The sequence below is a fragment of the Oncorhynchus mykiss genome, chromosome Y, assembly GCF_013265735.2.
Source record: "Oncorhynchus mykiss isolate Arlee chromosome Y, USDA_OmykA_1.1, whole genome shotgun sequence".
NCBI classification, from domain to species: domain Eukaryota; kingdom Metazoa; phylum Chordata; class Actinopteri; order Salmoniformes; family Salmonidae; genus Oncorhynchus; species Oncorhynchus mykiss.
In genome coordinates, this window is record NC_048593.1 from 6,623,413 (window position 1) to 6,638,842 (window position 15,430).

Genomic DNA, 15,430 nt, shown 5'->3' on the forward strand with positions numbered 1-15,430 from the left:
ACACACAATATCCCATATTTTCAAAGTGGAATGTTTTTCAAAATGTTTACAAATTAATAAAAAAATGAAAGCTGAAATGTCTTGAGTCAGTAAGTTTTCAACCCTTTTGTTATGGTAAGCCTAAATAAGTTGAGGAGTAAAAAAAATCTTAAGTCATATAAAACAAGTTGCATAAAAATAGTTTTTAAATGTGATTTTTCAAGGGTAGTGGTGGCTGCATCATGTCATGGGTATGGTTGTAATCGTTAAGGACTGGGGAGTTTTTCAGGATAAAAAATAAACAGAATGGAGCTAAGCACAGGCAAAATCCTAGAGGAAAACCTGGTTCAGTCGGATTTACACCAGACACTGGGAGATGAATTCCCCTTTCAACAGGACAATAACCTTAAACACAAAGTCAAATCTACACTGGACTTGTTTACCAATAAGACAGTGAGTGGCCAAGATACAGTTTTGACTAAATCTGCTTGAAAATCTAATGGGAAGACCTGAAAAGGGTTGTCCAGCAATGATCAACAACCAATTTGACGGAGCTTGAAGAATTTTGAAAAAGAACAATTGGCAAATGTTGCACAATCCAGCTATGGAAAGCTCTTAGAGAATTACCCATAAAGTATCCAGAAAGACTCAAGCTGTAATCACTGCCAGGGGATTATAAAATATATTGACTAAGGGCTGTGAAAAATATATTAGTGTATTTTTTTATTTTAAAATGTTTACAAATGTAGAAATGTTTCTTTCACATTACAAAGTATTTTGTGTAGACAAACAAATTAAATCCATTTTTAATACCACTTTGTGACAAAAGTCAAGGGGTTTGAATACTTTCTGAAGGCACTGTATAGGCCTAATGCATTTCACAGGCCTAGCATCTGGGCGTTAGTCAGAAACTTTTAACCATGCTGAAACCGCTGAACCGTCAGAACCACTAATGGATGTTCAAATGTACCTGGTAGGCCTAAAACATGTGTCAAAAACACTTATTGTGCAGCAAGAAAGCATATTTGAATGTGTGTATTTGAGTTTTTCCACACATGTCCTATATAGGCTACACAATGTATAAAGCTCTGTATAGTCTTCAACGGTAAATCTCTGCCCAAAACACACAAAAGTGCAGGCAGCAGGAGTCACAGCAGTGTTCCCTCAGAATTGATTCAACACAATCAACATGTCTGAATCTTAACCAAGTAAACTTAAATCACTGTATCTCTCCCCTTGCAGTACCGTTTTATCACAAAGCTTTCTCTGTTTTCACTTGTTCTAATTAAGTCCAAATTCAATTTCCGCTGAATGATGTTCTCATGCTTATTTAATGAGGTGACTTGGTCTATAAAGAGAGCAGTGTATTGGTGATTGACCTCATGAAGATTCTGAGAAGTCAGCATGGTTATCAAGAGAAAGAACAGAAAAAATGAAGACATCGGTTAGAGATATAGGTGAGCTGTAAGCACGTCCAGGTCTGTAGATGCAGGTTGTCACAATGATTATGACGATCAGCAGGTGAGAAGGTATGGATAAAGAGGTAAGTCGTTAAACAAACAATCTCTTTCTTACCTGCTTATCACATGAGTGAGTATGACGCTTTCTTGCGATATAGGCCGACTTGGGGTTGTATTCAAGTACTTTCCAATCCCCTTCCTTAATTAAGACCCCTTCCACCTGACCACCTCGTGCCTAGATGATCAGGTATCAGGTGCAGAGATGTATGCATTTGCACATGAATTTGATTACAAAATAATAAATGATCTGAGGTTCTCGTTCTCCAAAAACCTCTCAACATGAGGTTTTGCTGTACTTTGCATTTGTTTCGCATTCATAGAACAAGGGATATCAACGTACACTACAGTACTAATGGTGATAAGAATTTTATTGAGGATTAGATTATGTATTTCTTTGCCTGTATCCTTGTGTATATATACCACACCTCCTCGTGCCTTATTGCTTAATTATAACACTTTGCTTTATAAGGCATTATGCAACTTGGGCATAATACTCTATGGTTGGAGATATAGATGTTTATGAACAGCTCATAAGGTGTTATTAAATGAGCTTATAATGCATTATAAGGGGTGTTACCGAAAATACAAAAGGTTGTTAATTACCATGAAATGCTGTTTCCTAAAACAAAAACACATCTGGATTTATACGAGCTGGATTGATTTTAAGTTTTACTTTTACTTTATGGTTGATGGTTGTCAGATACTGTAAGTGTTATTGAGATTCTAGTACATTATATTTTTATATTCCTGCTGATGTATGTATCTTACATACAGTACATACAACCATATCCTAATAAAATGAAACATCCCTATTCTGAACACAGACGTAACTATTCGCTAACAAAGTGGATCAATAGCAGCAGCAACACAGGATAATAATTTCTTTGGACAACATGCAAGCTCTGGGCATAAACCTTGGAGCTGGACTCTTAGTTTGTGACTGTAGACTAGCTACAGGTTTCAGAAGGCCTTGGGACCAATATGAGTTCAATATACACTAGTATGCTCAATCATGTCCTGCAGTTGTACATGATCATGGATGATATATGTCCAGGCGTGTTAGGTGATGATGAGTTGTTAGTGTGTGTGTGTGTGTGCACGTGTACACATCACAGACAAACTGAATTGGTACACCCACACAGACAGCATCGTGAAGAAGGCGCAGCAGCGCCTCTTCAACCTCAGGAGGCTGAAGAAATTTGGCTTGTCACCAAAAGCACTCACACACTTCTGCAGATGCACAATCGAGAGCATCCTGTCGGGCTGTATCACCGCCTGGTACGGCAACAGCTCCGCCCACAACCGTAAGGCTCTCCAGAGGGTAGTGAGGTCCGCACAACGCATCACCGGGGGCAAACTACCTGCCCTCCAGGACACCTACACCACCCGATGTCACAGGAAGGCCATAAAGATCATCAAGGACAACAACCACCCGAGCCACTGCCTGTTCACCCCGCTATCATCCAGAAGGCGAGGTCAGTACAGGTGCTTCAAAGCTGGGACCGAGAGACTGAAAAACAGCTTCTATCTCAAGGCCATCAGACTGTTAAACAGCCACCACTAACATTGAGTGGCTGCTGCCAACACACTGACTCAACTCCAGCCACTTTAATAATGGGAATTGATGTAAAATATATCACTAGCCACTTTAAACAATGCTCCTTAATATAATGTTTACATACACTACATTATTAATCTCATATGTCTACGTATATACTGTACTCTATATCATCTACTGCATCTTTATGTAATACATGTATCACTAGCCACTTTAAACTATGCCACTTTGTTTACATACTCATCTCATATGTATATACTGTACTCGATACCATCTACTGCATCTTGCCTATGCCGTTCTGTACCATCACTCATTCACATATCTTTATGTACATATTCTTTATCCCTTTACACTTGTGTGTATAAGGTAGTAGTTTTGGAATTGTTAGTTAGATTACTCGTTGGTTATTACTGCATTGTCGGAACTAGAAGCACAAGCATTTCGCTACACTCGCATTAACATCTGCTACCATGTGTATGTGACAAATAAAATTTGATTTGATGTGGCTATGAGGTTAAGTACCACAGCTGGGGCATGACAGTATCTCTACATAGTTCAGGTAAGTCTGTAAGGTACTCTAGTTCTAAGCTGCTGCCTACAGTCACTGGCCACTTTAATAAATGGATCACCAGTCACTTTATACAATAATGCCACTTTGATAAGGTTTACGTATATATTACATTACTCATATCACATGTATATACTGTATTTTATACCATCTATTGCACCTCGCCTATGCCGCTCGGCCATCATCCAGCCATATACTTACAGTGCCTTGCGAAAGTATTCGGCCCCTTGAACTTTGCGACCTTTTGCCACATTTCAGGCTTCAAACATAAAGATATAAAACTGAACGACATTTATTGGATATTTCAAACTTTTTTAACAAATCAAAAACTGAAAAATTGGGCGTGCAAAATTATTCAGCCCCTTTACTTCCAGTGCAGCAAACTCTCTCCAGAAGTTCAGTGAGGATCTCTGAATGATCCAATGTTGACCTAAATGACTAATGAGGATAAATACAATCCACCTGTGTGTAATCAAGTCTCCGTATAAATGCACCTGCACTGTGATAGTCTCAGAGGTCCGTTAAAAGCGCAGAGAGCATCATGAAGAACAAGGAACACACCAGGCAGGTCCGAGATACTGTTGTGAAGAAGTTTAAAGCCGGATTTGGATACAAAACGATTTCCCAAGCTTTAAACATCCCAAGGAGCACTGTGCAAGCGATAATATTGAAATGGAAGGTGTATCAGACCACTGCAAATCTACCAAGACCTGGCCGTCCCTCTAAACTTTCAGCTCATACAAGGAGAAGACTGATCAGAGATGCAGCCAAGAGGCCCATGATCACTCTGGATGAACTGCAGAGATCTACAGCTGAGGTGGGAGACTCTGTCCATAGGACAACAATCAGTCGTATATTGCACAAATCCTTTATGGCCTTTATGGAAGAGTGGCAAGAAGAAAGTCATTTCTTAAAGATATCCATAAAAAGTGTTGTTTAAAGTTTGCCACAAGCCACCTGGGAGACACACCAAACATGTGGAAGAAGGTGCTCTGGTCAGATGAAACCAAAATTGAACTTTTTGGCAACAATGCAAAACGTTATGTTTGGCGTAAAAGCAACACAGCTCATCACCCTGAACACACCATCCCCACTGTCAAACATGGTGGTGGCAGCATCATGGTTTGGGCCTGCTTTTCTTCAGGAAGATGGTTAAAATTGATGGGAAGATGGATGGAGCCAAATACAGGACCATTCTGGAAGAAAACCTGATGGAGTCTGCAAAAGACCTGAGACTGGGACGGAGATTTGTCTTCCAACAAGACAATGATCCAAAACATAAAGCAAAATCTACAATGGAATGGTTCAAAAATAAACATATCCAGGTGTTAGAATGGCCAAGTCAAAGTCCAGACCTGAATCCAATCGAGAATCTGTGGAAAGAACTGAAAACTGCTGTTCACAAATGCTCTCCATCCAACCTCACTGAGCTTGAGCTGTTTTGCAAGGAGGAATGGGAAAAAAATTCAGTCTCTCGATGTGCAAAACTGATAGAGACATACCCCAAGCGACTTACAGCTGTAATCGCAGCAAAAGGTGGCGCTACAAAGTATTAACTTAACGGGGCTGAATAATTTTGCACGCCCAATTTTTCAGTTTTTGATTTGTTAAAAAAGTTTGGAATATCCAATAAATGTCGTTCCACTTCATGATTGTGTCCCACTTGTTGTTGATTCTTCACAAAAAAATACAGTTTTATATCTTTATGTTTGAAGCCTGAAATGTGGCAAAAGGTCGCAAAGTTCAAGGGGGCCGAATACTTTCCCAAGGCACTGTATATATACAAAAGTATGTGGACACCCCTTCAAATTTGTGGATTCGGCTATTTCTGCCACAAATTGAGCACACAACCAAGCAATCTCCACAGACAAACATTGGCAGTAGAATGGCCTTACTGAAGAGCTCAGTGACTTTTAACGTAGCACCGTCATAGGATGCCACCTTGCCAACAAGTCGGTTGTGAAATTTTTGCCCTGCTAGAGCTGCTCCGGTTAACTGTAAGTGCTCTTATTGTGAAGTGAAAGCGTCTAGGGGCAACAACAGCTCAGCCGCAAAGTGATAGGCCACACAAGCGCTGAAGCGCGTAGCGTGTAAAAATCATCTTCCCTCGGTTGCAACACTCAATAGCAAGTTCCAAATTACCTCTGCAAGCAACGTCAGCACAAGAACTGTTCGTCGGGAGCTTCATGAAATGGGTTTCCATTGCCGAGCAGTTGCACACAAGCCTAAGATCACCATGCGCAATGCCAAGCCTCAGCTGGAGTGGAGTAAAGCTCTCCGCCATTGGACTCTTGAGCAGCGGAAACATATTCTATGGAGTGATGAATCATGCTTCACCATCCGACGGATGAATCACGCTTCAGTCCGACGGATGAATCTGGGTTTCGAGGATGCCAGGAAAATGCTACCTACCCCAATGCATAGTGCCAACTGTACAGTTTGGTGGAGGAGGAATAATGGCCTGGGGCTGTTTTTCATGGTTCAGGCTAGGCCCCTTAGTTTCAGTGAAAGGAAATGTTAACGTTACAGCATACAATGACATTCTTATCGATTCTGTGCTTCCAACTTTGTGGCAACAGTTTGGGGAAGGCCCTTTCCTGTTTCAGCAGGACAATGCCCCCGTGCGCAAAGCGAGTTCCATACAGAAATTGTTTGTCGAGATCGGTGTGGAAGAACTTGATTGGCCTGCACAGAGCCATGACCTCAACCCCATCAAACACCTTTAGGATGAATTGGAACGCCGACTACGAGCCAAATCTAATCACTGAACATCATGCTCTTGTGGCTGAATGGAAGCAAGTCCCTGCAGCAATGTTCCTACATCTCGTGGAAAGCCTTCCCAAAAGAGGGGAGGCTGTTATAGCAGCAGATATAGCCTTTATATGTCCTAATATGGAATGATAAATTAACATTTGCATCATGACACATGTGGTCATGGTTTTGAACAGGTCTGCGGGATTGGAGCAATCAAGGCAGAGCGAAATGCAACATTTTGGAATTCTAATGGAATTGTGGAGATAACTGCTCAAATGACATGAATTCCAAAGTTTGCATTGGGGTTGATTTGTTTTGTCAAGGTCAGTGTGCCATTTATTTTGAAGGTTAATTTTAGACACAGACAGGGCGAACTTGTTGGACAGTAATTTAGTGGCGGAAATGTTATTGATGCATTTTGCCCCTTTAATTAGGGAGGGCAGCCTTGCACTTGTCACATAGATTTGAATATTGACCATAATTGCCAAAAGGGGAGCATTGAGAGATATGTGTGTCAATTACAATGGCAGGTATATTCTCCATTGTTGGAGTCTATCGTATCTGATTCACCACAGCTGGCTGTGGAAGACCTGCCACAGAGACACTAGCCATCTGTGTCACTGTCAGAGGAGGGGGTAGACTCGTGCCAAAATCCCAGACTGGCTCTGGTCAGGTGTCCGATTCTACCACCCTGTGACAGAGACAACATATTAGGCCTCTATGCAAAGCACACTGAATCAGATACTGAATAGGATTGTCTTTCAGGTAACACCTTATTTTATCGTTCTTATGACATTTATATGCAGTGGCATAAATATGACATAAGACTTGTTGTTAGGTGTCATGTACAATACATTCAGGTCCACTCTTGCCTAAGAAAGTGTTATATTTAAGAGGGGACAACAGCATATTGGGATTCTGCCACTCTACCAATCTGGCATGAGACCATCATTGTGCCACACAGTAAGCTGATCTATCACAAGCTCTAATTTACCAGATCTGTCTTTATCCTTATTTATCTTGCAGTCTGTCTCTCCCTTTTGCTCATAGTATCTATCTCTTCTCACGTTACGGAAGCCGAACGGCATTTGAAAAAAACAAGACAGACGTGTTACAGATCAAATCACACAATGTGAGGCCATCGAAGAAGCTGAGGTACGGTATGACAATGGCATCATGGTGGCAGAAACCCCCAGTTTAATTCAATGTACACTACATTATAATCATTTCAGCATACTCACTGTACTGCAGTCTCAGACTGAGCTTATTGGGGATTTCCTCGGAAGTGTTAAGCACCATCTGCTCTTTGGGGGTTGTGATGGTGATGGTGCTAGAGATGGGATTTGGGTCACATCTCAGTCCTAAAAAGTGAACATACATAGATTATGTCTGAGTGACTGCAACACACTGGGTGTTGGTAATAGCCTAGATCTATCTTTTGAGGAGTGAATATACATTTTTAAAAACATCTGCATTGCTGCAGGTCATCTGAAAATCTGAAAAGTGCAAAATACAAGCGGTTTTATCTAGACCATCATCATTATCCAGTTCAATGTGTTTTGAAATTAGCTTACTGTAGATGAATGTGCCAGGGCTAATTGTCAATTAACCATCACCTAAATTAATAGGCCTAGAATTTCTGATAACGTAGGGTAGTTTATTTAATCTCTAAATTGCTACTTTGGGTAACATTTTATCTCTGCAAAATTGCATAGCTACTCAATAATAAGGCCTAGGCTACTGACAACGTTGTAGAAGGACTGGTCTTGTGTTTTTTCATGATGTGACTGAAGTCTGTGAGAGGCATTTTGCCGCGGATTTCTTTACACCTCTAAAAAAAATCGCTGCATGAACAAAAAGTTTAAAGATCATTCAAACGAGTGGCGTTTGGTAACGCAAAGCGGCTTCTGCAAAACTGTCCAGGAGTCAAGTTTGGCCTCTTCTTCCCAGCCGAGCGCAGGATCACACTACCAAGCTGAGCTCTTCACAAGTTCAACGACCCGACCTCTGCAATTGACTTCATCAACAAGAACTTGAAGGAAACTGCTCCCCCAGACTGACTGCAGCAACGAGATTGATATTTAGCCTTTCTGCAGTGCAGTGGTAAGATAGGTAAGGTCCGACACATGTAGCCTCCTGTTTTTTTTATTTGCATTATACATACATTTTCCTCATTGTTCACTGAAATAGTAAGCCTCGATTCATATAATATATAAATAATAGTATTTATTTTGTCATTGTTTTGTTTTGTTATTTTTTCTTTTATGTCAGGTTCGGTCTTCTGCTTACATTTAAAAGGCTATACTAATTTCCTTTTTTCCCAAAGTATGACTCAACAACCTAATTTTGTAGGGCAGTAGACAGGGAGTAAGTACACTTACTTATTCTATTTTTTTTCTTTTATTTTAAGGGGTGGATCAGCTTTAATATTGCGAAAAATTGTTGCTTCTATCAATGTAATGTAAACTCACCCCATTCCGCACAAATGTGCGCAACCGCAACATTCAAACAAGGCGACAAAGAAAACGAATGGGACTGTAGCGACTGTGTTGACGTCAAAATTGGGGGTGTGAACTAGGTTTCTATTCAAGCCTTAATCGACATGGTAATGGCTCTATTAGTATTGGAGAAAAGTTGAAAAAACTGACCCTCCGTTATATCTTGACATGTCATGTCGTAACGTACAGCACGCATAAAGCAACTATTTCTGTCTTACAATCTCTCTCCACCAGGTGTAGCACTTCTATCATCCCTTAAAAACAATGGACAGTGACGGGGGTAAGGGGGATACCAAGTCATTTTTTTCGTCATCATTGCACGCGATCATCATTCTCAAAGCCGCTGTTTACTTCTAAGAACACTATAGCACCCCCCTAAAAACCCGATTCAAATTCGACACCAACCTTCAAATAGGTATGTAATGACACATATAAACTCTTTATAGTGTTTTATTTACATTTTAGAGGCGATAAGTAGATAAGTTGGACAGATCGAGTGAAAAAAAGCAATTTTCTAACACAACATTCTCCTTCTCCCAATCACGCATTAGTTTCGCTTCCCCACCCGCCATTTTTAAAAAGACCCGACGGGGCTCATTGCCTGCTTGAATTATGCAGAAACGGGCAGCATTTAGGTCATGTAATTGATTCGGTTGGAAAGGGGAGATATTGTGCTTTACAATGGTATTAACATTACAGTTGATCTGGAAGCATTACGTTTTTGGGGCACTAAAATAAGGGCAATGTACGAGTTTACGTGAGTATACGTTAATTGTCTGCATAATTTCCAATCGCCAATATATTTTGGGGGTAAATATATATATATACAGTATATCACAAAAGTGAGTACACCCCTCACATTTTTGAAAATATTTGAGTATATTTTTCCATGTGACAACACTGAAGAAAGGACACTTTGCTACAACGTAAAGTAGTGAGTGTACAGCTTGTATAACAGTGTACATTTGCTGGGTCCTCAAAATAACTCAACACACAACCATTAATGTCTAAACCGCTGGCAACAAAAGTGAGTACACCCCTAAGTGAAAATGTCCAAATTGGGACCAATTAGCCATTTTCCCTCCCCGGTGTCATGTGACTCATTACTGTTACAAGGTCTCAGGTGTGAATGGGGAGCAGGTGTGTTAAATTTGGTGTCATCGCTCTCACACTCCCTCATACTGATTGGCCACTGGAAGTTCAACATGGCACCTCATGGCAAAGAACTCTCTGAGGATCTGAAAAAAAGAATTGTTGCTCTACATAAAGATGGCCTGGGCTATAAGAATATTGCCAAGACCCTGAAACTGAGCTGCAGCACGGTGGCCAAGACCATACAGCGGTTTAACTGGACAGGTTCCACTCAGAACAGGCCTCGCCATGGTCCACCAAAGAAGTTCAGTGCACGTGCTCAGCGTCATATCCAGAGGTTGTCTTTGGGAAATAGACGTATGAGTGCTGCCAGCATTGCTGCAGAGGTTGAAGGGGTGGGGGTTCAGCCTGTCAGTGCTCAGACCATATACCGTACACTGCATCAAATTGGTCTGCATGGCTGTCGTCCCAGAAGAAACTCTCTTCTAAAGATGATACACAAGAAAGCCCGCAAACAGTTTGCTGAAGACAAGCAGACTAAGGACATGGATTAATGACCGGATGAGAGCTGGGACCACAGTCTCAAATAAAACCATTAGTAACGCAAGGTCCCCCTGCTCAAGCCAGCGCATGTCAAGGCCCATCTGAAATTTGCCAATGACCATCTGGATGATCCAGAGGAGGAATGGGAGAAGGCCACTCGCTGTGTTTGGAGGAAGAAGAAGGATGAGTACAACCCCAAGAACACCATCCCAACCGTGAAGCATGGAGGTGGAAACATCATTTGGAGATGCTTTTCTGCAAAGGGGACAGGACGACTGCACCGTATTGAGGGGAGGATGGATGGGGCCATGTATCGCGAGATCTTGGCCAACAACCTCCTTCCCTCAGTAAGAGCATTGAAGATGGGTCGTGGCTGGGTCTTCCAGCATGACAACGAGACGAAACACACAGCCAGGGCAACTAAGGAGTGGCTCCGTAAGAAGCATCTCAAGGTCCTGGAGTGGCCTAGCCAGTCTCCAGACCTGAACCCAATAGAAAATCTTTGGAGGAAGCTGAAAGTCCGTATTGCCCAGCGACAGCCCCGAAACCTGAAGGATCTGGAGAAGGTCTGTATGGAGGAGTGGGCCAAAATCCCTGCTGCAGTGTGTGCAAACCTGGTCAAGAACTACAGGAAACATATGATCTCTGTAATTGCAAACAAAGGTTTCTGTACCAAATATTAAGTTCTGCTTTTCTGATGTATCAAATATTTATGTCATGCAAATGAATTACTTAAAAATCATACAATGTGATTTTCTGGATTTTTGTTTTAGATTCCGTCTCTCATAGTTTAAGTGTACCTATGATAAAAATTACAGACCTCTACATGCTTTGTAAGTAGGAAACCCTGCAAAATCGGCAGTGTATCAAATACTTGTTCTCCCCACTGTGTGTATATATATATATATATATATATATATATATATATAGAGATATAGATATAGATATAGATAGATAGATAGATAGATATACCCATATATGTAAACATTCATACATATACACAGTTGAAGTCGGAAGTTTTGTCCTTAAGCCATTTTACCACAACTCTGGAAGTATGCTTGGGGTCATTGTCCATTTGGAAGACCCATTTGCGACCAAGCTTTAACTTCCTGATTGATGTCTTGAGATGTTGCTTCAATATATCCACGTAATTTTCCATCCTCAAATTTTATTTTATGAAGTGCACCAGTCCCTCGTGCAGCAAAGCACCCCCACAACATGATGCTGCCACCCCGTGCTTCACGGTTGGGATGGTGTTCTTCGGCTTGCAAGCCTCCCCCTTTTTCCTCCAAACATGGTCATTATGTCAAACAGTTCTATTTTTGTTTCAGCAGACAAAATCAAATCAAATCAAATGTATTTATCTCGCCCTTCGTACATCAGCTGATATCTCAAAGTGCTGTACAGAAACCTAGCCTAAAACCCCAAACAGCAAGCAATGCAGGTGTTGAACTCCCTAGAAAGGCCAAAACCTAGGAAGAAACCTAGAGAGGAACCAGGCTATGAGGGGTGGCCAGTCCTCTTCTGGCTGTGCCAGGTGGAGATTGTAGCTAGTAGTTGCAAGATTTTTTGGAATTGTTTTGGTGTTTCTTTTAACAGTTATGTGTAGGTGTCAGAGTATCAGAAGGCCAAATTGTGAAATGACAAGCTGTTACCATCAATAGCTGACTGCCACTGTGCCCCCAGGATTGAACATGACAACACAGGTGGCTTGAATGCCAGCTGGTTCCTGGACTGGGTCGTGGTCACTGACATGAACCATCCGCACCTGAGGTTCTACTTTTAACCGGAAACAACTGTTTGAGCTGAGAGGAGGGGGACAGCCTGTATGTCAGAGATCTGCTGGGCAGCCTCAACCCCATGGATGTTCCCAAATGTAGGTCAATCTGGAAAGCACACCTTTACACACAGTACAGGATACACATCCACACTACATAGAATATAGAAGGTGACACTGCATGAGGCCCATGGTTCAAAAACACTCAAACCAATTACACTGAACATGCATACAGTTTAAGCTGCAAAGTATAGGGCAACTGAAACCCAGATTTGCGTAATTTAGGAGCTACATAGCCAACTTGATTTGTAGTTAATGCACGCTTCATGTTCTTAAAGGTAAGTTACTCTGCCTACTGTTACTTGTGGGTAAGGTACCTCATGGAGCCTAATCATCTGGTAAGCCTTATATTCCTCTTGTTACCATGTGACCTTCATCTTACATCTCATTATCAGACAGAGAGAGGAGGATGCAGGGTGCATGTGTCTTGTGGCCAAATGTGACCACGGTAGTAGACACAGATCATGCCTCCTCTCGCGCCTACTTTTCAAGTATATTGAAGACTGGAGGAGTGGTTAAAGTAGACCCATTATTCCGAACCAGACAGCTGTCACGGGACCAGACACACCCTGACAGGCACACTTACACACACCTATTGTCAACCTAATAATATTTCACCTATTAATATTTCACCTGGAAACTGGCTTATTGGGATTAGAGGAACTCTGCCTTATGTCTATTGCGAGAAAAGGGGAGGAGACACACACAAACTCGCACAAGGCACGAGACTAGACAGGAATTAAAGAGAGGTTAGAGGTCACGGTAGAATTTAAGATTCAGTGACAATGATTGATTGCATAGCATGAAAAGTACCATGATGGCTGTGTCAATGTGAAATATCATGAACAGACCATGAATATATATATTTTTACCTTTATTTAACCAGGCAAGTCAGTTAAGAACAAATTCTTATTTTCAATGACGGCCTAGGAACATTTCAGGGGCAAAATGACAGATTTGCACCTTGTCAGCACGGGGGCTTGAACTTGCAACCTTCCGGTTACTAGTCCAACACTCTAACCACTAGGCTACCCTGCCGCCCCTTTCTATGCTGTTTGATATTTTGTGAATGTACAGTGAATGTATAAATACAGTAATTGTGTTCACCCCTGACGAGAAGGGCAGTGGGTCAGATGGTGACCCACTTCCTGAATATCTTTGGAGATCATGGTGACACAGGTGAGATAAGACAATCTTTGTGTTTTACATCTCAAGTGTTAGTTGTTCTCTGAGTCAGCTGCGAGAATACAAGCACTGTACTGTAGCTATTCTTTCTGTCATTAGTTGTTTGAGTTTATTCTATATTGTTTCATTTAGTATCATCAAAGAGGAGAGGTGGCTAGCTAGTGACAAAGATAACTTTTTGCTGAGAAGTATTTTGGTCTGTAATAAATCCCTTTAGTAGGGAAAAAATATTTTTGATTGGCTGGGCCTGGCTCCCATCCATGGCTGCACCCCTGCCCAGTCATGTGAAATCCATAGATTAGGGCCTAATGAATTCATTTCAATTGACTGATTTCCTTATATGAACTTAAATTGTTGCATATTGCGTTTATATTTTTGTTCAGTATAAAAGGGGACGTGTGAACACTTGCTATTTCTTTCAACATGGATCAGGATAGACAGCAAGGGAGAGGAAAAAAATCAAAGACCTTGTGGACAAGGGGCCCGTCAGAGAGGTGGTCATGGGCCCCATCAAAAAGGTAAAAGAGGCTGGCAGAGGCCTTATCATGGCAGAGGCCCTTAAAATGAGTTCACCCCAACCTGGAAAGATCAACTGTCAGTTCAATTATGGGAACATTTTGCCAGGAAAACCGGTAAGTCTGCAGGATATGCACTATATTTAAAATGTCTTGCTCAAGGGCACATCGACAGAGCCTTGTCGGCTCAGGTTACTGGCCCAACCCTCTAACCACTAGACTACCTAACTCCCCTCTATCCTATACCATTACATTTTCATTAAATTACATATTGGAATGGATGTAAACTCACAAAGTTTACATCCATTACAATACAGTATGATATATTGACAGTATACTCTGTTCTACCCTCAGAATTGACAGAAGACCCCATGGTGGTGGCCGTGGCAGTGTGTGGCATCCATCAGCCTACGAACAATCACCTGCCTTTTGAAGAGGCACCAGGTATTTATGAAAAACATTTACCTGGTGCCTTTTGAAACAACGACCAGGTGAAAAAACTGCGGGCCGAGTACGTTCAGGTGTAGTACTATATACTGTATTACTGTTACTATTTGATGCGCATGCTACTTCACAATATCATATTGGAACTATACTGTAAAAATAACTAACCAACATATATTTTTAGAAGGTGATGGTGCTTGATGCTGCTGTGACCCATCACAAGTATATCTTTGTTGATGAAGCGGGCTTCAACCTGGCCAAAACTCGGCGCTGTGGGCGGAACCTCATCGGCCAACGGGCGACCGTCCTATTGCCTGGACAACATGGGGAAAACATCTCCATGTGCTCAGCTATCTCTGAAGATGGTGTGGTAGGCCATTACTAGGATCCTACTACACTGCACACCACAGAAAAATTCTCACACAAGTCAAAAGGCTAGTAAGAAGAGACAAAAGGGACTTCCTGGAGGAGCTGGCAATTGCAGCTGAAAAGGCAGCAGCAAACAAGAAGCAAGGAACAGTATACAAAATGACTAACCTAATCTGTGGCAGAAAGTCAAATACTCAAATCAAAGACAAGCAAAGGCAACCTCCTACTACAGAAAATGAATAGGAAGCAAGATGGACAGAATATTTCAGAAAGGCTCTCAACCCTGTGGACCAATTAACTCACCTGAAGCTGCTCCAGAAGATCTAGACATAAACACCCACCTGCCAAAGAATAAATAATCACTATCATCAAGTCATTAAAGAATGTGAAAGCTCCAGGTCCTGATAACCTCAATGCAGAGCTGTTCAAAATCGATCCAGTATTGGTTGCAAACATCCTTCTTACACTCTTCATTGACATCTGGATGAAGGGAAAGATACCTTCAAATTGGACCAAGGGGGTCATCATTCAGGCACCTAAAGGCACACTACCCGATTGCAACAACTGG